We start from the raw sequence: 25,652 nt of genomic DNA, 5'->3' as shown, positions 1-25,652 counted from the left end.
TACAGAGATTATTGACAAAACAGAATGCGATGTGAACAATATATATTTTTCTCCCCTACATTTTCAAAACGAAATGGCGTCGACATGTCAAACACCTGAATTCGTTTTTTCTTCAAGGATTCTGTTGTCGGTTTTCATTAAAGTGCAATGACAGGGTGACACCTGCTGACATCACAGGGTGACACCTGCTGACATCACAGGGTGACACCTGATGACATGACAGGGTGACACCTGCTGACATGACAGGGTGACACCTGCTGACATGACAGGGTGACACCTGCAGACATGACAGGGTGACACCTGCTGACATGACAGGGTGATACCTGCTGACATGACAGGGTGACACCTGCTGACATCACAGGGTAACACCTGCTGACATCACAGGGTGACACCTGCTGACATCACAGGGTGACACCTGCTGACAGGGTAACACCTGCTGACATCACAGGGTGACACCTGCTGACATCACAGGGTGACACCTGCTGACATGACAGGGTAACACCTGCTGACATCACAGGGTGACACCTGCTGACATCACAGGGTGACACCTGCTGACATGACAGGGTGACACCTGCTGACATGACAGGGTGACACCTGCTGACATGACAGGGTGACACCTGCTGACATGACAGGGTGACACCTGCTGACATCACAGGGTAACACCTGCTGACATGACATGGGGTAACACCTGCTGACATCACAGGGTGACACCTGCTGACATCACAGGGTGACACCTGCTGACATGACAGGGTGACACCTGCTGACATGACAGGGTGACACCTGCTGACATGACATGGGGTAACACCTGCTGACATCACAGGGTGACACCTGCTGACATCACAGGGTGACACCTGCTGACATCACAGGGTGACACCTGATGACATCACAGGGTGACACCTGCTGACATCACAGGGTGACACCTGCTGACATCACAGGGTGACACCTGCTGACATCACAGGGTAACACCTGGTGACATGACAGGGTGACACCTGCTGACATCACAGGGTGACACCTGCTGACATGACAAGGGGTAACACCTGCTGACATCACAGGGTGACACCTGCTGACATCACAGGGTGACACCTGCTGACATCACAGGGTGACACCTGCTGACATCACAGGGTGACACCTGCTGACATCACAGGGTGACACCTGCTTGCATGACAGGGTGACACCTGCTGACATCACAGGGTGACACCTGCTGACATCACAGGGTGACACCTGCTGACATCACAGGGTGACACCTGCTGACATCACAGGGTGACACCTGCTGACATGACAGGGTGACACCTGCTGACATGACAGGGTGACACCTGCTGGCCTGGCAAGGGCTTAACAGGTACAGCCACAGAGGTAACAACCAATCAGGGAAGGAGGCGCATTTGGGGCAAAGGCAACAGGTGGGGCTAGCCGAGTTACTCCGGTAACCTGCTCAAAAGGTTCCACGAGAGGGCGTGGCCGGAGGCGGGGCCTAGCCACGCCTCTGGCCACGCCCTCTCGTGTAACCTGCTCCAAGGTTTCACGAGAGGGCGTGGCCGGAGGCGGGGCCTAGCCACGCCTCTGGCCACGCCCAGTCCACCTTGATGGTCCGGCCCCATAGCTGCAAGTTGATTCGAAGGAGCTTCCGCCGGGCCATGGCGGCCGCATGATGGCTCCGGTACTCGATGAACGCGTAGCCTCGGTTGAGGGTTTTGTCCCGGTAACAGACGCTCATCGTGACGTCCACCACGCCCTCCGTGGCACCGCTCATCGCCATCATCACCTCCGCTCGCTTCTTGTCCTTTGGCAGCCCCCCAATGAAGAGGTGGCGATTGTCCACGCTGAAGTGGACTCCAATGCGGCGTCCGGGACGGATCTCGAATTTGTTGAGTTTCTTGACGGCATCCATGGCTTGGGCGAGCGTCGCGTAGGTAGCGAACGCATAGCCGCGGGTCTCTCCGCTATAATCCATCATGAGGCGGAGCTGGTAGAGCTTCCCCACCATCTCCAGCACGGGCACCAGCTCATCCTCGTAGAGGTCGCGCGGGATCCCCCCCAGAAACACCTCGCAGCCACGGGCGGGAGGGGGCCCCTGCCAGTCGGGCGGCGGTCCGAACTTCCTCTGTCTGCTCTCCTGGACGATGCTGTACCCCGTGCGCAACATGAGGTCCAGCAGGACCTTCATGCAGGCCATGTCGAGCACCGATGGTTTGGCTACTACGGTGGTGCTGGGGCAGCGCCTTGGGGCCCGGTGGAGCCCTTGACACTCCGCGCGGTCGCCTCGTGCCGACAAAGCCACGGGGGGAATCAGCTCCTGAAAAGCCAAATCCCCGGCAGGAACTCGCTCGGCCCAAACCTACAGGCCAGCAGTGAAGAGAGGAAGAGAGAGTGGAGACGGATGGAGAAAGAGAGACGCGTTTGTTCTGTCCATGGGCCTAAATGTGACGTTAGCGTAGCCTGTGCAGTATGCATACAGCGCTTTTGTCAATCCACTGCTCGATGAAGCCCTCCCCCACAATGCGCAGAGGAAACAAGAAACACAAACTCACACGGTTCCCGGCATGCGTTTGTTTGTCCTCGGAAATGTTCACCGAGCGATGATTTTGCGTTTCGAGCGGCGTTTGACTTCGCGCGGTGAACTTCGCCCGTGATGACATCACTGGGCATGACAGGAGAGGTCGGCACTGACTTTTAGCGCCGGTTTTTTTCTCCCCATCCAATAGTCCATGAGACGCTTCAAAATGAGACCGTTTTGCCGGTATCAAAGTATGACAAAATAAGAATAGATTTGATCCTTTTTTGGCAATAAACCGGGTGTTTAGATGTTAAAACACCAAACAGAAACCTTCTTCAATGAATCTTAAGATCTGTTTTATTGCCAGAAAGGATACAACCTATTCATATTTTTTCATAGCCCATGAGATGTCTCCTTTGTCGGTACCACGTGAGGTGGCCTAAATTGAGCAGTTTCAATTTCTCTACGTGGCCAGTGATAAACAAATGCAATAAGTGAGACTATCAAGTAATTTACTTTCATTTTCCATCCAAATAAATGGGTACGACTTAAGTTTTGCTACCTTAGGTGGTACCGAGTTCTGCTCTGGACCATGAGTGGGCCGTTTAATCAATTTTGGCCAGTTTTCAACATTGTTAGGTCCCTAACAGCAACAGAGCTGTTGTACTACAATTGTGTTCATATTGGATCATCTTTACAACAGAGCAGACATGCAGACAGAGCTAATGCTTAATGCTTTCAAACCCTCATTGTTGAAATGTGAGTTTACTTGCAAATGGAAGCACAGTCCCAAATCATGACCGCAGAATGGTTGGAGCGAGTTGTTGGGGAGGGTGGTGGGTCTGGGGTTGAATTGCCATCATCAAAGCAGCACACGCCCCCCACCTTATGAACCACACAGAGTAATCACGCGAGCCAGACGTTGTATAGAAATGATTATTGTTGTTAGTGTAGCGTTCACCAAAACGATCCAGCATATGTTTTATTTGGTCACGCCATTCATATTCAGATATTCATTTTGCTTGTGTTTCAGAGTCGGCCGATTCATCTTTGATCTCATGAAGATGCCAAATCGCAAATAGGTTTTGATCAAGTTGCTAAAAGGATACAATTTTTAAATGGATATTTTAAATCAATGGAGTGCATGTTTTACAATTCACGTAGCTCAATAACGAAATAAATAATATCGCATGGTTTTAATTAAGTAAAATATTTTATATATATGAATTTATAAATGTGTCATGAATTATGGTGATGAATTTTGATTTGACCATCTCTTAAATAACCGCAGTTATAATTAGAGCTGGGATATCATCATATTTCTCAAGTCGTCGATCACTCAACCAAATATATCGGTTTCATTACTCGACAAATTGGAAAATAATTAGTTTTTTTTTTAAATTTGTCCGCATATGTGCCACTGGATGGGAGGTTATGGGCGCGGCATAATCAGTTGTATCATGCTGGGCGTGGCTTGTAGGGGGTTTCCTACCTTCGGGAAGCGTGACGCTGAAACGGTCCCTGTTTTTTAATCCACCCGAGTTACTGACCACGCGTTCCTCTGGTTAAGGAACCTTCACGCAAACTGCGGTCATCCTCGCAGTGCCTTTTGGCTCAGCCACCGAACAAAGACGGTCACGGTGTCGCACGCTGTCAGGTGTGTTTCTGCAGCCGCCTGGAATACTTTTTATTACTATATTAGGAAGCCACTGGAGCTATGCACATTCACATCTAGATTTAAAACTCATTTCTTTAGAACTGCTTTTTGTGTTCTAAGCTCTTTCGGTAAAGTCATGTTGAAGGGAAACAATAAAATAATAAAATATATAAAACACAATAAAAATTCTCACGACGTTTCGACCATAACACAAACGGTCATCATGATTTTTATTGTTTTATATATATTTTATTACTTTATTGTTTCCCTTCAACGTGACTTTACCGAAAGAGCTAAGAATATGAATTACTGCAGTCACGAAAGCTTTAAATCAAAATGTAACTGCTTTGTGTTTAGTCTTTCGTCCTTCCCCCACATCTCTGATTGGCACGGTTAACTACCGTACAGCGTGAAAGAAGTTCAACAACATACATGCACACAAAAGTTATAAGTCAATTCACTTAATCGACTAATCATATCAGCTCCTAGCTATATTGCACTCTTTGTAGGTGAGTAGGTCGGTAGCTGCGCTACTGTTGTGACATTGCCTACACGATTAACTCTGCGGTGGCGAATAGCGTGAATGGTGTGTGTGTGTGATAATTATACATGACGACAGTGGTGTAGCTTGTACAGAATAAGTTAACACGATTTTTTATTTAGAGAGCATCTACATGCAACCGAATCTCACGACGCTATACCACAACAGACGCGTGCACCTAACCGGTAACAACGAGGCGTGATATTTGTCCGGTATTTTAAGAGAGAGACGGCCATAGGCAGAGAAGAGGAGGAAATGTATTTAGCTTGGACGTGGACAGATGGTTGAGGGAAGTAAGTTCCAGATCTTGGAGGCAGCAAGAGGAGAAGGCGAAGCAAAAGACGAACCGAGGGTTGACCTCTACACAAGGAGAAGGTCAACTCGCTGCTTCGATCAGAAACCTTCGGCTCCTGCGGCGCAGAGCGCACGGAGGCGGTGCCTGGTGTAAGAGGGGAGATGAGGCTTGCACGTTGGAACCGGCGACAGTTGAATCCATATTCAGAGACGTTCGATTTGTGTACAGGATACATCACGTGAGAGCCCGGAGTGCAGCGGAGGGGGGCGAGGCTGATTCATTCGGCCTCAGAGGAACGCCGTGACCCTCAACCGGTCCGTCATCAGTCTCAGCCGTGGTCTATCCGCTGCGGGGTGAAGGGCACCCCCCTTGTCAGTCGCTCTCGGTACTGCAAGGGCCACGTTACACTTCACTCCTGCGTCACGAAGCGATCCCGTAGCGCCGTCTCTACACGGGTTGGGCCAGACGTGGGCAAAGGACGGCCCGTTGGGCTTTTTAATCCGGCCTGCCGAACTTGTCCAAATATTATTATTGTTTTTGTTGTTAAATTAAATTTTACCTTTCTCCTGTAATGCCCCCGTTTCCCAGATTAGACGGCGCACTTTGACCGGGAGTGCGGTAATTGTTTTGGGCGCAGGCCTCAGACGTTTTCGTGATGTTTGATCAGTCACGTTACGACACGTTTTTGTGTCGTTCATGTTCATGCAATTTGTTAAAATTGCCTTGCAAATGAACGCTTTGCTACCTGTTAAAGGCCAAATCCTTCCACATAATGATTTTTAACGCCGTCATTTATATTTAGTTCACACAAACGCTCCGTCCGTCTGTTCCTGGCCCGGCACCCTCTTGTCAAATTTTAGAACCCATTGGTGGCACCGTGAGTCAAGAAATCTGCCCACCCCTGGGTTGGACTCTCGGGCGCGTTCTGCGTTCCTCTGGCTGCCACTCGGACTGGAAGAGTCACACTCCGACTCGGTGCATCACACAGCCTTGAGAACAACGTTTAAACTATATTCTTAGCTCTTTCGCTAAAGTCACGTTGAAGGAGAAACAATAAAATAATATTGTTTTATAAATATTATGAGACCTCCTTTGCCAGTAACAAGATATAGGAATAGGTTTTACCCTTTTAACTGGCACAAAAACTGACACCTTTATTCAAGGCATCATGTTTGCAATAACCACAACACAAGCAGTCAAAATGCAAACAAAAAAGACAACTCTGATAATAATATTGGCACTGTCCTTGAATTTGATTGGTCCACACCCGAGACGGCTTTTCTTAGAGCCCAGTCTCCACTGGTGTTGGACCAGAAGACGCCAAAATTCAAGGACAGTGCATATTATTATCAGAGTTGTCTTTTTTGTTTGCATTTTGACTGCTTGTGTTGTGGTTATTGCAAACATGATGCCTTGAATAAAGGTGTCAGTTTTTGTGTCAGTAAAAAGGGTAAAACCTATTCCTATATGTTTTATATATATGTTATTATTTTATTGTTTCTCTTCAACGTGACTTTACCTGAAAGAGCTGAGAATATGAATTACTGCAGTCACGAAAGCTTTAAATCAAAATGTAACGTTTAAACTATTTCGTGGAAGTAAGTTGTTTTTGCTCTTGTCAGTAGGCGCATCTCTACACCTTGCAATGTCCTGCAACTGGCGGCGGCCTTGGGCTGCGGTCGTCTTTGCAACAGAGCTGCACTAAGCTCAGTGGGCCTCTTCAGCAGCTGCTGAGACTCAAGTCTGTAACGTGGATGAAGCAGCGGTGCAGTGGTTAGAACACTGAGCCATGACCCTATCCACCTGAGTTTAACTCCCACAATGGATAACATCAGTGGCCAATTACATAGGAACCTTGCCCTGTTCTGTCCCACCCGACATCCCCACCACCACCACCAACATCAACATCACCGCCACCACCAACATCATCACCACCACCGCCATCATCACCACCAACATCACCACCAACATCACCACCACCAACATCTCCACCACCGCCAACATCACCACCACCAACATCACCACCACCAACATCACCACCAACATCACCATCACCACCACCACCAACATCACCACCACCAACATCACCACCACCACATCACCACCACCACCAACATCACCATCACCACCACCACCAACATCACCACCACCAACATCACCACCACCAACATCACCACCATCAACATCATCACCACCAACATCACCACCACCACCAACATCACCACCACCACCAACATCACCACCACCAACATCACCACCACCATCAACATCACCACCAACATCATCACCACCACCAACACCATCACCACCACCACCACCAACATCACCACCAACATCACCACCACCAACATTACCACCACCAACATTACCACCACTAACATCACCACCAACATCACCACCACCACCACCAACATCACCACCACCAACATCACCACCACCACCACCAACATCACCACCACCACCAACATCACCACCACCAACACCACCACCACCACCAACATCACCACCACCAACATCCCCACCACCACCAACATCACCACCACCACCACCACCAACATCACCACCACCAACATCACCACCACCACCACCATCACCACCACCACCAACATCACCACCACCAACATCACCACCACCAACAACACCACCACCAACAACACCACCAACACCACCAACATCACCACCAACATCACCACCACCAACATCACCACCACCATCATCACCACCACCACCACCAACATCCCCACGACCACCAACATCACCACCATCACCACCAACATCACCACCACCACCACCAACATCACGACCACCACCAACATCACCACCACCACCATCACCACCATCACCACCACCATCACCACCAACATCACCACCACCATCACCACCAACATCATCACCACCAACATCACCACCACCAACATCACCACCACCAACATCACCACCAACACCACCACCATCACCACCACCACCAACATCACCACCACCACCATCAACACCACCACCACCACCACCAACATCACCAACATCACCACCACTAACATCACCATCACCACCACCAACATCACCACCACCACCACCATCACCACCACCAACATCACCACCACCATCACCACCACCAACATCACCACCATCACCATCACCACCACCATCACCACCATCACCAACACCAACATCACCACCAACACCACCACCATCACCAACATCACCACCACCACCATCACCACCACCACCAACATCACCAACATCACCACCACTAACATCACCATCACCACCACCAACATCACCACCACCATCACCACCACCAACATCACCACCATCACCACCACCACCATCACCACCACCAACATAACCACCACCACCAACATCACCACCACCATCACCACCACCAACATCACCACCAACATCCCCACCACCACCATCACCACCAACATCACCACCACCAACATCACCACCACCAACACCACCACCACCAACATCACCACCACCATCACCACCACCAACATCACCACCAACATCCCCACCACCACCAACATCACCACCACCATCACCACCACCAACATCACCACCAAAATCACAATCACCACCAACATCACCATCATCACCACCACCATCACCACCACCACCACCATCAACATCACCACCATCACCACCACCATCACCACCACCACCACCATCACCACCAACATCACCACCACCATCACCATCATCACCATCACCACCATCACCACCACCACCAACAACACCACCACCAACATCACCACCACCACCACCAACATCACCACCACCAACATCACCACCATCACCATCACCACCATAACCACCACCACCAACAACACCACCACCAACATCACCACCACCACCATCACCACCATCACCACCACCACCAACAACATCACCACCAACACCACCACCATCACCACCAACATCACCACCACCACCACCATCAACACCACCACCACCACCAACATCACCAACATCACCACCACTAACATCACCATCACCACCACCAACATCACCACCACCACCACCACCATCACCACCACCAACATCACCACCACCATCACCACCACCAACATCACCACCATCACCATCACCACCACCATCACCACCATCACCAACACCAACATCACCACCAACACCACCACCATCACCAACATCACCACCACCACCATCACCACCACCACCAACATCACCAACATCACCACCACTAACATCACCATCACCACCACCAACATCACCACCACCATCACCACCACCAACATCACCACCACCATCACCACCACCACCATCACCACCACCAACATCACCACCACCACCACCAACATCACCACCACCATCACCACCACCAACATCACCACCACCATCACCACCAACATCACCACCACCAACATCACCACCACCAACACCACCACCACCAACATCACCACCACCATCACCACCACCAACATCACCACCAACATCCCCACCACCACCAACATCACCACCACCATCACCACCACCAACATCACCACCAAAATCACAATCACCACCAACATCACCATCATCACCACCACCATCACCACCACCACCACCATCAACATCACCACCATCACCACCACCATCACCACCACCACCACCATCACCACCAACATCACCACCACCATCACCACCATCACCATCACCACCACCACCACCAACAACACCACCACCAACATCACCACCACCACCACCAACATCACCACCACCAACATCACCACCATCACCATCACCACCATAACCACCACCACCAACAACACCACCACCAACATCACCACCACCACCATCACCACCATCACCACCACCACCAACAACATCACCACCAACACCACCACCATCACCACCAACATCACCACCACCACCACCATCAACACCACCACCACCACCAACATCACCAACATCACCACCACTAACATCACCATCACCACCACCAACATCACCACCACCACCATCACCACCACCAACATCACCACCACCATCACCACCACCAACATCACCACCATCACCATCACCACCACCATCACCACCATCACCAACACCAACATCACCACCAACACCACCACCATCACCAACATCACCACCACCACCATCACCACCACCACCAACATCACCAACATCACCACCACTAACATCACCATCACCACCACCAACATCACCACCACCATCACCACCACCAACATCACCACCACCATCACCACCACCACCATCACCACCACCAACATCACCACCACCACCACCAACATCACCACCACCATCACCACCACCAACATCACCACCAACATCCCCACCACCACCATCACCACCAACATCACCACCACCAACATCACCACCACCAACACCACCACCACCAACATCACCACCACCATCACCACCACCAACATCACCACCAACATCCCCACCACCACCAACATCACCACCACCATCACCACCACCAACATCACCACCAAAATCACAATCACCACCAACATCACCATCATCACCACCACCATCACCACCACCATCACCACCACCACCACCATTAACATCACCACCATCACCACCACCATCACCACCACCACCACCATCACCACCAACATCACCACCATCACCATCACCACCATCACCACCACCACCAACAACACCACCACCAACATCACCACCACCAACATCACCACCACCAACATCACCACCATCACCACCATAACCACCACCACCACCAACAACACCACCACCAACATCACCACCACCACCATCACCACCACCACCAACAACATCACCACCAACACCACCAACATCACCACCACCAACACCACCACCATCACCACCACCACCATCAAAGACAAACTATAGAGATGCCCCCCCCCCCCCACCGTACGAGCCCTGGAACGAGACCCTTGGGGGGCGAGCCGCTGTTCAGTCTCCAGCAGCAGCAGCTGCCGCCGTGTGGCGCACGATGGGGTGACCAAGCGCCTGAGCGCGCGCCCGCCTTTGTCTCCCCAGCGAGCCCCATGCGGCCAACATCGCCACCCTGGGCCGGGTGAGCAATCTAGCCGAGACCGGCGACACTCCCGGGGACCAGGCCTCACTACGGCACTTACCGGCGCAAAGCTCCGTAGGTGTCTGGGGGAGGGGTCTTGATGAGGTTACACACGAAACTGTTTCCTAGTGCGCTGGTGGAAGAGGAGGTCGCTTATGTCCGACGTTCCGTGTCACTACCACGGACGGGTGACTTGCGCGCGTGCCTGTGATCGCGTCAGAGGCCTTAGCTTGACGCTTTCAGAAAACGTAGCGCGGATAGGCGATCACGTGTTTAGCGAGGCTGAGATTCCGTAGAACTGATAAGCACTGCCCGTAGACTCAGCACTGCCCATAGACTCATCACTGCCCATTCACTAGGAGACAGAAAACCCCAATAAGCTGAAATAGAAACCGAATAAACTTAGAGAGAAACCCGCGAAACGTAAAAAGCTATTGAATGCATGGCTGTGTGTGCTGCTTTGCATTGTCGTAGCTACGTATGCAGTCTGCAAGTTTTTTTTTTTATGTGGGCACGTGCAAATATTGTCTGGGTACATGAAAATATTTCTTTGAAAATGTGTCCTAGACAGTATATTTGAAAGTTTGTGAGTTAATAAAAGTAGAATTAAAACATTAGCACAATGTAGATTTGTATATTGTCGGGTAGAAATGTATTTATGATCTAATATTGGTTTAATAAAATTTATATTTTTACTTAGAATACTTTGCAATGCAATAGACTTAATACAATCACAACTTTGTCTTTTATATATATTTGGAGATGCAGTGAAAAACTTTCCCAAAATTCATCACACGGTTTCAGTTTTTTGATTTTCAGTTTTATTTATTTTGGTTATAGTCCCGTGAGCCATTCGGCTCTTGAATCGGGTGCAACCACAACAAGCAAAAAAACAAAAACACGACCAAGAAAAACATCTTACAGTGACTCTGTGTGACTGTGCAAACAGCACTGTCATGGCACGCAATGAGAGGGCAAATGTCATAAATATTCCTGTAAGCCCTCGCATCTTCAACATTAATGTTGCCATAGAAACGTTGTGGGGTGTTTTGCTTAATTTAAAAAAAAGAAAAATTATTATCTGTTATTTTTATTTTATTTTCTATCTTCGTGACTTTACCGAAATAACCAAGAATATTAATTCCTGCAGTCACCAAAGTTTTAAGTCAAAACATTCACACACGTTGACAAAGCCTCACCTTGTGTTGTTGTGGGCAGGTCGCTTCTGATAACAAGAGCGGTATAGGAACTCAAGCGGGCTTGGCCTGCTAACAAAAGAAAATAAAAACTGCGTGAATATTTACAATAAAACAAAGTTACAAAGTAACCAGCCGGGTGAAGACAAATTATACTTAAGCGAGATAATTAAAGTGAATGCAATCAGGCGAGGGCAGGAGGCAAGGCCCCGCGTGGCTAGGCCCCGCGATGTAAAGTTCCAACCTGGACATCGATTCCCATGCTCGCTGCTACTCAACTGACATCACTACGAGAGAGAGAGGCTCTACCTTGGTAAACAACAACAACAACCACCACCACCATGAGAATTTCTCACCTCGGATTTCAGTGCAAGCGCGGATCGGCAGCCTCCTGTTACCTAGCGACGTCACGCGGGTAAGCAAGTAACATGACGCCACTTCTGGGGTAAGAGACACGCCCCTCCCACAATGAGCGGCTCTGTAACTGAATAAATTATGTTAATGAGCCCGGCCCAATGTCGAGGGAAGGGGCGTGGCTGCTGAACCCGTCGCAATAAACTCGCGACGGCTTCAACGAACACATTATGTTAATGAACCGCCAGTCACTGGGCGTAGCTTTGCCCAAATAAGGATTGCCACTGGAACGATATCGGCAGTGACCCAAGCGGAGGTGACGTCACGATCAAGTAGCGCGGTGGACGGGTTGGGGGAGTGTGAATACCTTGGTGACACGACGTCACTAGCGAGGTACACCTCCCGCTGGCACTTCATGCCAATGAGGTCATGGGGATGGAGTTTAAGTTGATTTAGATTCATTTTCCATTGCCCCCTCCCTTGAGTGCGTGAACTCAGCAACAACAACGTGGACATTATTGTGTATACGTACACACTGTGTACACTTTGAGGCCACGTGAAGCGTCAAAGGCTCGCTGGAAGGAGGAAGTCGCGTGACAGACTCAGCAGTTGCGATGGGTTAACTGACGGATGGCTATCGATTAGAAATCACATATCCCCGAGTCTCACCTGTGAGTGGCACCGCCTCACGCTGTTGTGGATCCCCACGTGGCTCGGAGCCTCAAAAACTTCGTGACTCCTGGGTGGTGATACAAAGACAAAGATCCCCTGTGTAGCCTTAACAGACTGTTGGGGCAAGTGCTGTTAGCAAGTAGCAGCACCACCTATGAAGGCCGGAATGGTACACGAAGGGAGTGGGTGGCCAGCACCGCGCCCGACCGCCTTTGTCTCCCCAGTAATGATGTTTGCACACCACACCGGGTACTCACTTGAGGCTGAGTCGACCTAGGGGAGGCCCAGAACCGGTTCAAATAATTGTCACTGGGTGTTGGCTGTCGCTATGTTCGTAGAGCAGCGTACTAACCGCTGGACTACCGCCGAACACGTTACACACACACAGTACACACACACACGGTGCACACACACACATGGTACACACACACGGTACACACACACGGTGCACACACACACACACAGTACACACACACGCACAGTACACACACGCACAGTACACACACACGCACAAACACACGGTACACACACACACAGTACACACACACACAGTACACACACACACACACAGTACACACACACACACACAGTACACACACACACACAGTACACACACGGTGCACACACACGCACGACACACACGCACAGTACACACACACGCACAGTACACACACAGTACACACACGTACGCACGGCACGCCCACACTCCTTCAGTCACGTGACTAAGGTTGACGCGCCGCCCCGTCTCCCGAGGTGACCTCTTGGCTCTCTCATCTCTCCTCGACACGTAGATTCATTTCTTACTCTTACCTAGAAACGTCATTGTCTGTCTGTCTCTGTGGACGCAACTTGCGAGGAATTGTACTCACACACTGTGGGGTTTACGTTTCAAATAAAGTGCCCAGATACCACGCGATAAGCCCCGTGGTGAGCCAGTGCTATTCCTATTTCCAATCCGTCAACGTGAAAGTAGTAAAATTAACAATTTATTACCAATCTCCACATATATTAAAGGCAAAGTTGTGAATGTGTGTCTGTTCAAAATGTTTAGCGTACTTCCCGACACGCACCAAGCTTGAAATTTGCCATGTGGGTAATTTCCAGACTGTACACCATGCAAACATAAAAATACACTTTTGTATATTTTTTGGGGGGGCGCGCAATGGATAAGCATGAAAACACCAAGATACATAGGACTTTCTTTGATTAGAATCTTTTTTAATAAATGTTCATGATTCTGAGAATATAAGTGTAATTCTGAGCATCATAATGACCATATTGGAATTATCATGAATGGGGGTTCAATTATTTTCATAATAGGAATGCGGTTTTGAGCATGACTATTGATATTTCGGACTCATTTATGACAAGAGATTCACGATTAAATTGCAATTTTGTTTTGCTCATCAATCAGGATACTGTTAATGATGCGCATGCCCATAAATTGTTGAAATTACTAGAAATGCAAGTTGTGTATACTCTCCAACCCCATTCCTCTACCTACCCATTCCCTTGACGGGCTCCGTGCCCACTTAAACCCATGACGATGGCGGTGATGATTCCACCTCTCGCTGTAACAATCAAAGCACCTCCAACTTCTGAATGCAAAGGTGCTGGGTTGGTGCAACGCCAAAACACATCGTCAACGCCGCTCCCAAGCCCGCCCTATGTCAGTTACATCGTTAGAATCAACCAAATAAAAAATTCCAGAGGAAACTAAAATGACATTACGCAATCCCCAAAGTCGCACGCGGTAGGCTACACAACTCGGAGAACGTCAGACTTCAAGACTTGCATCATCATCATCATTCTTCCTCTCCACAAGTCATCGCACGTCAATATTCAACAAGCTGCACACACGTGCAAGTCACCTCTCGACCCGCCACCTGCACAGTTAACGCGATCAGACCCGGTGGTCAAATTAAAATTGTGTCGTCTTTGGTGACGTATTACAATCGGTGTAATTTTAATGATGTACGTACAGCAACTAGTCTAGGCAAGGCCTCAGGGTGTACCGGGCCTTTCACAACAGCAGCAACAACAACGGTTCTCTTGAGAAAATGCTTTAAAAAATAAAGTCAACATAGCTTACCTTGACACTCGCGAACTTTAATGATTAAAATAATTAAAACACAACTAAACACTCACACGCACATGGGCACGCGGCGTTCAGCGTGTGGGGCATTAAAAATGGTAGCGTCCTCCCGCGATCTGATTGGTCGCCGCGTGCCAAAGTGGGGAGGGGGGGAGGGCCAGCGATCCGATTGGTCGAGAGGCAAACCTGGGCGCGTCTCCGGCGATGGTGCGCAGCGATTGGTCAATGGTTGTCCTATGCTAATTTTGGTATGCTAATTAATTTGAATCTGTATGCTAATGTAGTTTATTTATCCATACTCATTAAGTTTATTATGTTTATCCTCAATTAGTTAAAAATTTATGCTCGTTTAGTTAACATTCTATGATAGTATCGTTATATTTTTTTATGCTATAACAGCAGTGCATACTGACTGTGGTGGTACCTGCTATTACAGTAGTACATACTGTGGTGGTACCTGTTATAATTACAGCAGTGCATACTGCTGTGGTGGTACCTGCTATGTTTACAGCAGGCATACTGACTAGTGGTACCTGCTATGATAACAGCAGGCATACTGACTAGTGGTACCTGCTATAATTACATCAGTGCATACTGACTAGTGGTACCTGCTTTCACTACAACAGTGCATACTGACTGTGGTGGGACCTGCTAAGGTTACAGCAGTGCATACTGTGGTGGTACCTGCTTTCACTACAGCAGTGCATACTGTGGTGGGTACCTGCTAAGGTTACAGCAGTGCATACTGCTTAAATGCTTTATCACGTGTCGTGAATGTGATAGTTTCATCCCAGAAATGGTGCCCTTGACCAGCCCAGAGCAGACATTTCCCTTTGCCTTAGAACCTGAGGTGGCACAGCATTAGCAATTCCAAGTTCTTTATGTGACCAATAACAACGAATTATGTGGCAAGCATTTGAAATGAGTGGGTTATGACGTACTGTACTTCACTCTTATCGACCACTAACATAAGTCTGTGTTACTGGCGTTGTGCTGCCTTGGCTGGTACCAACTTCTTCTTTGACCACGTGGACCACGCGGATGAATGGTCTACGCGAGTCGAGCGACCGATGGAGAAGACTTATGGGGGCACGCGGCGGGAGACTCTCAGGCGAAATCGTGGAAGTAGCGTGACAGAGGCCACGAGTGGAGGATAGATGCATGCTGGCGAGACGTCGTCTTCAGTTTAATTTAAGTTTCACGTGTCAGGTGTAGAGCCCTGTGAGCCGTGCGGCCCTTGACTCGGGTGCAACCGCAACAAACAAAAACGTGAACATATTCATGTTGTGGGTCACTGTTGACGATGTGGGTCCCTACTGATGAGGTGAGTGTCCATATTCATGTTTTGGGTCACTGTTGACGATGTGGGTCCCGATTGAAGATATGGGTCCAGATTAAAGAGGTGAGCGTCCCTTTTGATGTGGGTCTCTATTGACGAGACGAGCATCCCTGTTGGCGATGTGGGTCCCTGATGACGATGTGGGTCCGTGTTAACGATGTTAGTACTGAATTGGTCCTCGTCTAATAGCCTATATGTTCTACCATATGTAAACCCATACGACAATAAATGTTACAATACATAGCATGTATAAGAATTCAAATTCATGTCAACCACCACTCACCCTCCCCTCGACTCACTCCCATGCTCAGCCCTCCACTAGGGTACCCCCCCCCCCCCCCGCCCACACCGGTGGCAGAGGGCCTTGTTGGACCCAAGACACCTCTCCTTCTTTCCACAGAGCTACAAGACAATCAGAGTTTAGTCGTCCTTCACATCGTCAGCAAGATGGATGAGGTGAGCTAGGTCTGGCTGTGTGTGGCGCCGAGCGTGAAGATTTTCTTCTCTTCTGCAGCATGCGTCCACGTCAACTTTCACCACCAAGCGCGCCCAGACTCCTCCACGGCTCCGCTGTCTCTCCTGCCCTCATCCTCCTGCTTCCGCTCCGTCCGATCGCCCCCCTCTCCTCCCGCCCCTTGCCGTCTCTCTTCACACGCGCACTCCGACCTCCCTCGCCTTCCACGTCAGGAGGTACGCCCGAGATCATTCGTCCTGCCTGCACCAGCGGCGAGTGAGCGGGCTTATTCGTGCACCCACGGCCAATACCAGTGACAATTAGGGGCCGTCTGTGAATGACGTCACGCACCTAGGGGGGGCGGGGTCAGACATTTGTGACGATGTGACGAGGGGGGGGGGGGTTTGAGAAATGTGACGTCACATCAAATTGCACAACTTTAAATATAAACACGTTCTAGTTAATTAAATATACTTTGTAATAAGTTTTCTACCTACAACATCAGAGTGCAGCGCCACATTAACTACGCACTACAACAATAGTTGAAAGCGATTTGAAGCATGTTTTATATATTTTTTTGGGGGGGGGGGGGGCAGAGCTTTGTGACGTCATATTTGAGGGGGAGGGGTCTGCCTTTAGTGTGACGTCGTGTGACGATGGGGGGGTCAAAAATCCTCTAAAATCACGTGACGTCATTTAAGGTCGGCCCCTTACCTGAAGCAGCCCTGAGCGTCACTTAGGTGGACTCAGCCATAATTAAGGAGGTGGTGAGGTGGGTGGGGGTGCTAACATCAGAATTTGAGAGACGAGCGGCCAGCCGTGGTTCTGTCCACACCAGCCCCTGGTGTTGTTCCATTGCGACCCTCACCGGTGCTCGCTAACAGCGCACGCCCAGTGGGAGTCGATGAGTCCGTGGGTTTCTGTGCGAGTCCGTGGGTCCATGTGTGGGTCTGTGGATGCGTCAGTCTACATTGGGGAGCCTTTGTCTTTGCAGTTTGGGGACTAGTGCAGCACTAGTGTGTAGTAGTGTATAGTGTAGTGTATAGTAGTGTAGTGTATAGTGTAATGTACAGTAGTGTATAGTGTAGTGTATAGTGTAGTGTATAGTAGTGTATGGTGTAGTGTATAGCTTAGTGTACAGTGTAGTGTATAGTGTAGTGTATAGTAGTGTAGTGTATAGTGTAGTGTATAGTAGTGTGTAGTGTATAGTGTAGTGTATAGTAGTGTATATTGTAGTGTATAAGTGTAGTGTATAGTGTAGTGTATAATAGTGTGTTGTATAGTAGTGTAGTGTATAGTAGTGTATAGTGTAGTGTATAAGTGTATAGTGTGGTGTATAATAGTGTATATTGTAGTGTATAGTAGTGAATATTGTAGTGTATAAGTGTATATAGTGTAGTGTATAATAGTGTAGTGTATAGTGTAGTGTATAGTGTAGTATAAAGTAGTGCATATTGCAGTGTATAAGTGTATAGTGTAGTGTATAATAGTGTATTGTATAGTAGTGTTTAGTGTAGTGTATAGTGTAGTGTATAAGTGTTAAGTATAGTGTAGTGTATAGTAGTGCAGTGTATAGTGTAGTGTATAGTTTAGTATACTAGTTATCACGTGACTAGTGTAGCTAGCCAGGTGGTGACCACACTCGTGCGTGCATCTCCACTCGTCCGTGTCTGCAAGTAAGCGCTCGTGTGTGTATGTGCACCCGCGTGTTTGTTCGTGTTTGTATGTACGCACACTGTTGCACATGGTTCGCTCGTGTGGGTGTGTAGTGGAACGCACTGCTCATGAAAACATTGCCTCGTTACACGGTAAATGCTGCGGCACAACAGGAGGGAACTGCAGTGATGAGGCTCTCCACTCTTGGTGCCGTGAATTAAAACAGCGCCAGGGTGGAGAATCCCGTCCCTACAGCTCGTAGCTGTGACGGAGCGAGAGTGATCAGCGGACAGCCACCATGGTTGCCAGGTAAGGGGAGACTTCACCCGGAACTCTCCTCCACACGTGTTCCCCTTGAACATTGTCGCAATAAACGTACGGTCAGGAATCTTTAAAATATCCGACCTTTGTTGTTCCGCAAGAATATTAACGCTCAAACTCGTATCGAACTCTTCATGAATTCACTTGGTCAAACAGTTCAGGTACTCGGCAAAGCATTTCACCACCCGGTATGCAACAGTTAAACAATCTACTCCAAATCAACACCGAAGTGTCAAATTATCATCCACCATTGACTTCCACATCGATGGAAGCCATTTGCCATGACATCCAAGCCATTAAACACCGGAACAACGAACGTGCCATTCAAGTACATCTTGAAACCCATTATCTGAAGAAGTTTGTATTAAACAATAACTAAATAATAGAAACACGTTTACAATATTGAGCGAAGTTATAGTCACGGACTTTTTCCAACTTTAGCTCAACAGGACCACAAAAGCTCGGATATGTGGTGCAAAATAAATGAATAAATCTGATTGAAATCATCAACTGGCCAAATACTTTCCGATTTCAACATCACCTTATAAAAGAATAACATTTTAAATATAAGCGCACAACTTTATCTATCTGTGATGAGCGCTGCACTTTCCGTTGTTTTCATGCAGGGGGCGCTACAAACCTACGCACCCCCTGCATGGACGACGGAGGTGCAGGGACAGACGTTCGATTACGTTGGAATCAATCTGCAGACGGCGGTCTTCTCGCACGGCCAGCTCAGTGTTGCCTTATCTCGATCCCGCAATCCCAAACAGGTGAAAGTCCGCATCGAACCGAACCCCCGGCAAGGCCATCTATTTAATGACGAGAGAAAATTCACACGAAATGTCCTTTTCAATTAAGTCTTCCACATGTAAATTGATACAAGCTTTTAATGAAGAAATAAAATCATCCAATTCAAAACACAACACAATTCAAAGATGTTTCATTTTAAAACTTCAAAACGGAGCATGGGGTACTTGCGTGAATGCGTCCTTCGTGTGCAAATGTTGTGACTTTCCTGGCCTGAAGGCCGTCAATGTGTTGGACCCTTATTGGTGCACAGCGTCTCAACAACAGCAGTGGGGTTTGCTTCAACCGATGGTTACGAACATCCAGACGTGAATCAGCAAGGAGCATTTCTAGTCCCAGTTAGACAAAATCTACGTCAACACGTAAGACAAAACTACAATTCGTGTTGTAGAGAATGTACCTGCTCCTATACGTGTAACTTTCAAGTGGTATGCCTTGTAACTGATGAATGATCCGAGCGTGCTCCCTATTTCAAAGACGATGAGTTGCTCCAGAAGCAGACGCTTCGTGAAACACAAAAGTACCCTTTGACCTGTATCACAAGAACAACGGGTCTCACCTGAGTTCTCTGTACAGGTTACTTCCAAAACACACACACACACACTTTGTCCTAACATCACTTATTCAATGTTTGACCCTCACAGACAAAATGTTACCTGTACGCGCACAGTCAGACAAGTATTAATTCTAAATTATTGACGGGCATATTAACAACATTTAATTACTGCAGCGAAATATACTGCATCACGTTACATCGTATTAACAAGAAGCTGTTTTAAAAAAATACGCACCGTCTGCTTAACAGTGTATGTACAACGTACTATTGTTGCGTCATTCAAAACGAGTAGACCGTTGCATGCTGGCGTCTGGGTCAAAATGTAGCAAATTCAAAACATTACGCTACAAATAATAAGTCACGGCGCTTCGATGGCAAAACAAGCAATCATCATCAGGTGGGACAAGCAAGCAACAAGAAGAAGAAACTACTGGAGTAGGCGCCTACTTCAGCAGTTTCTCTTGCTGTGGTTGTCCCACCTGATGACGATTGTTCGTGTTGTGATCTAAACGCCGTGATCTGTTATGTTTCTACCCACGTGGTTACTTTACCGAAAGAACTCAAGAGTGTGGATTCCTGCAGTCACAACAGCTTCGAATCAACATTGCCTACAAACTACACAACTGAGATGACGCACCAATCATCGCCCCCTACTGACAGGCTCTTGTCCACATGCAGGCCGGTGCTGGGCCACCACCTTGTGCCACGCAGGGGCAGCTGCTACTTGGGGATGCTCTTCGAGTGTTTCAGACGAGGTACGACACAAAACTCCGAGTTGCTGAGGCGGTTAAGCAAGCACCGTGTAAATGCAAATATTATAACATAGTGAATGCTTGGGAGCTTATTGTCTCTCGCTCCTGGTTAAAGATCAACCCATCCCACGGGCCCACAAATACTGGCCGCTCTTACTCTGCAGGTTGAACCTAGCAACTGAGTGTCCAACTTCACGTTCTTGTCATTAAGGCCTGTGACAAAGGTGCATCTATTGGAGCGACATCGTCTCTGGCTTACACATCTACTGTGTCTCCACTTGACTTTGTATTGTCTCGGAGGAAGTCCACCCACACCTCCACTTCCACAAACTGCTGGGAGTTGCCTCACTCTGCCTCAGAATTCTCCTCCTGCTTCACGTTGTGAAGGTCCCATTTTGGAGTTGAATCTTCACCTTCATATTTTACCTTCACTTCTTCGCTCATCACTGCTTCCCTCTTCACCATCACCTCTTCATATTTCACCTCGATAACTTTAAAAGTGTCCAAGCTGGGATTTTCTTCCGGTTCATGTTTCATGAGGGGTGGGCTCATTGCGGCACTTCGACTTTCACAAGCTGAATTCAGACTCCACTCCGTGTGGATCTTCTGATGCTTCTGTGTTCTCTGGTGTACTTGAAGATTTGATGAATGTGCAAATGCCTTCCCGCACACACTGCACTTGAAGGGTTTATCTCCTGTGTGTGTTCTCTGGTGTGTTTTAAGAGCAGATGACTGTGAAAATGCCTTCCCACACACAATGCACTTGAAGGGTTTCTCTCCCGTGTGTGTTCTCTGGTGTTTTTTAAGAGTAGATAAATCTGAAAATGTCTTCCCACACACACTACATCTGAAAGGTTTCTCTCCTGTGTGTGTTCTCTGGTGTGTTTTAAGAGCAGATGACCATGAAAATGTCTTCCCACACACACTGCACTTGAAGGGTTTCTCTCCCGTGTGTGTTCTCTGGTGTGTTTTAAAAGATGACCATGAAAATGTCTTCCCACACACACTGCACTTGAAGGGTTTCTCTGTGTGTGTTCTCTGGTGTGTTACAAGAGCAGATGAGCGTGAAAATGCCTTCCCACACACACTGCACTTGAAGGGTTTCTCTCCTGTGTGTGTTCTCTGGTGTTTTTTAAGAGTAGATAAAACTGAAAATGCCTTCCCACACACACTGCACTTGAAGGGTTTCTCTCCCGTGTGTGTTCTCTGGTGTGTTACAAGGCTACATGACTGTGTAAACGCCATTCCGCACATCGTGCACCTGAAGGGTTTCTCTCCCGTGTGTGTTCTCTGGTGTTTTACAAGATCAGATGACTGTGCAAATGCCTTCACGCACACACTGCACCTGAAGGGTTTCTCTCCTGTGTGTGTTCTCTGGTGTTTTACAAGATCAGATGACTGTGCAAATGCTTTCACGCACACACTGCACTTGAAGGGTTTCTCTCCTGTGTGTGTTCTCTGGTGTTTTTTAAGAGTAGATAAATCTGAAAATGCCTTCCCACACACACTGCACTTGAAGGGTTTCTCTCCCGTGTGTGTTCTCTGGTGTGTTACAAGATTATATGACTGTGTAAACGCCATCCCGCACATCGTGCACCTGAAGGGTTTCTCTCCCGTGTGTGTTCTCTGGTGTTTTTTAAGAGCAGATGACCATGAAAATGCCTTCCCACACACAGTACATATGAAGGGTTTCTCTCCCGTGTGAGTTCTCTGGTGCCGTGTCAAATTTCCAGTCCGGTCCGTGCTGTATGCACGCCGGTCGCATTGTTGACTTGTCGTACCGAGCTGCGCTGAGTGCCTTTGCTCCATCAGACCAATTCTGCAGAGGAAGCGTCAGCTGCAGACAGAAAAAAAGAATATCCACACCATCTACACGTCAGGTACAGAGGAATGCACACGTGACTTACACGTCTATACTTATTAATATATTCATGATGTAGTGAAAATTTTCCCAAATTCATCAGATTTGATGAATCTGCAAACGCCTTCACGTACAGAGTGCACCTGAAGGGTTTCTCTCCACGGGCTGTTAGGGCACACAATGAGAGGGGAAATGTCATGAATATGCCTGGAAGCCCTCGTATCTTCAAGATGAATGTTAACTCAAAACTCTAAGCACACAATTTCGGCTGTCTGACTACAAAAGGAATATTTATGAAAGCTAAATTCAGCTGACAGCAAAGGGTGTTGAAAACTATACTATTTGTGTTATGCAGAAATGCATAAATTAATGTTAAATCGCAACTTAGAGGTGTGAATCCAGGCTCAGATGTCCTTGAATGCTGGGATGAACAGATCCGACTTCAGCTGAATGTGTGTGCTGTGTAAACTTCCTGTTTCGATTCTTATAAAGAGTTTCAGAGGAAAACAAAAATAAACTATTGTTTTGATATAACCTGTCGTGTTCAACAGAGTTAATAGACTTTACTGCAAACACAAACTTGACACACACTGCCATAAGTAAACAGGTGGTGGTGTGACCAGAACTATGCCTGGCCACCTTCATCTGCTCAGCATTAATTCTTCCTCACTCCACCAAGTAATTAATCGAGGATCAATCAACATAGCCGAGGCTATCCGTGTCTCTGTCTCTCTCTCCCCGTGGTGAAGGTGTTCCCCTCCACACATTCAGAGTCAACAGCGGCACGCACTTAGCGTCTTTGACCGATAGATACATTGACGCACGTATTGTTGGTTCTTTCAGTAAAGTCACGTAGATAGAAAATAAAAATAACAGATTAAATTTAATAAGATAAAGACCACTTGTGTTGCGATCGAAACGTCGTGGGTTTTTTGCTTTATTTTAAAAAAAATATTTTATTTTATTTTCTATCTACGTGACTTTACCGAAAGAACCAAGAATATTAATTCCTGCAGTCACCAAAGTTTTAAGTCAAAACATTCACACACGTTGACAAAGCCTCACCTTGTGTTGTTGTGGGCAGGTCGCTTCTGATAACAAGAGCGGTATAGCAGCTCAAGCGGGCTTGGCCTGCTAACAAAAGAAAATAAAAACTGCGTGAATATTTACAATAAAACAAAGTTACAAAGTGGCGAGCCGGGTGAAGACAAATTAAACTTAAGCGAGATAATTAAAGTAAATGCAATCAGGCGAGGGCAGGAGGCAAGGCCCCGCGTGGCTAGGCCCCGCGTTGTAAAGTTCCAACCTGGACATCGATTCCCATGCTCGCTGCTACTCAACTGACATCCCTACGAGAGAGAGGCTCTACCTTGGTAAACAACAACCACCACCACCATGAGAATTTCTCACCTCGGATTTCAGTGCAAGCGCGGATCGGCAGCCTCCTGTTACCTCGCGACGTCACGCGGGTAAACAGGTAACATGACGTCACTTCCGGGGTAAGAGACACGCCCCTCCCACAATGAGCAGCTCTGTAACTGAATAAATTATATTTTGATTTAAAGCTTTCGTGACTGCAGTAATGCATATTCTTAGTTTTTTCGGTAAAGTCACGTTGAAGAGAAACAAAAAAATAATAAAATATATATTTTATTACTTTGAATATGAATTACTGCAGTCACGAAAGCTTTAAATCAAAATATAATTTATTCAGTTACAGAGCTGCTCATTGTGGGAGGGGCGTGTCTCTTACAAAGTAATAAAAATATATATTTTATTATTTTGTTGTTTCTCTTCAACGTGACTTTACCGAAAAAACTAAGAATATGAATAAATTATGTTAATGAGTCCAGGACATATGTCGAAGGATGGGGCGTGGCTGCTGAACCCGTCACAATAAACTCTCGACCGCTTCAACGAATACATTATGTTAATGACCCGCTAGTCACTGGGCGTACCCTTTGTCCAAATAAGGATTGCCACTGGATTGATATCGGCAGTGACCCAAGCGGAGGTGACGTCACGCTCAAGAGCGCCGTGGACGGGGTTGGGGGAGCGTGAATACCTTGGTGACATGACGTCACGAGCGAGGTACCCCACCCGCTTGCACTTCATGCCGATGAGGTCATGCTGAGTGGTGACATCACAGAGCGGAGATGGAGTTTAAGTTGATTTAGATTCATTTTCCATTGCCCCCTCCCTTGGGTGCGTGAACTCGGCAACAACAACGTGGACATTATTGTGTGTACAGTGTGTGTGTGTACACACTGTGTGTGTGTATGTACGTACAGTGTACGTACATACACACACACAGCGTGTATATACACACACTGTGTGTGTGTACACACACACACACAGTGTGTGTGTGTACACGCTGTGTTTTGTGTGTAGTGGAGGGCAAAGGTGGTGCATTGGCCAGTCATCTGAGTCAGTCGACCCATGGCATCTTATCATCAATTAATTTTTTTAAATGTATTATTTTTACTTGTTATTTGTATTACATTTTTTCATTTTTTAATCTTTTATTTTATTTTTTGTTTTCTATCTACGTGACTTTACCGAAAGAACCAG

The 25,652-nt window shown here is 47.7% G+C and overlaps 1 pseudogene; it reads right to left on the bottom strand.

Annotated features, from left to right (window-relative positions):
- Positions 1-1,289: 1,289 nt before the first annotated feature.
- LOC142910837 (putative RNA-binding protein 46 pseudogene) lies at positions 1,290-12,301 on the bottom strand (annotated as a pseudogene).
- Between the last annotated feature and the right edge of the window lie 13,351 nt (positions 12,302-25,652).

The sequence above is a fragment of the Petromyzon marinus genome, unplaced genomic scaffold (genome assembly GCF_048934315.1).
Source record: "Petromyzon marinus isolate PM22_M1 ecotype Great Lakes invasive population unplaced genomic scaffold, UKy_Petmar_22M1.pri1.0 PM_G_Scaffold_155, whole genome shotgun sequence".
NCBI classification, from domain to species: Eukaryota; Metazoa; Chordata; class Hyperoartia; order Petromyzontiformes; family Petromyzontidae; genus Petromyzon; species Petromyzon marinus.
Note: the sequence above shows the minus strand (reverse complement) of the source record. Positions and strands in the feature narration are given on the sequence as shown.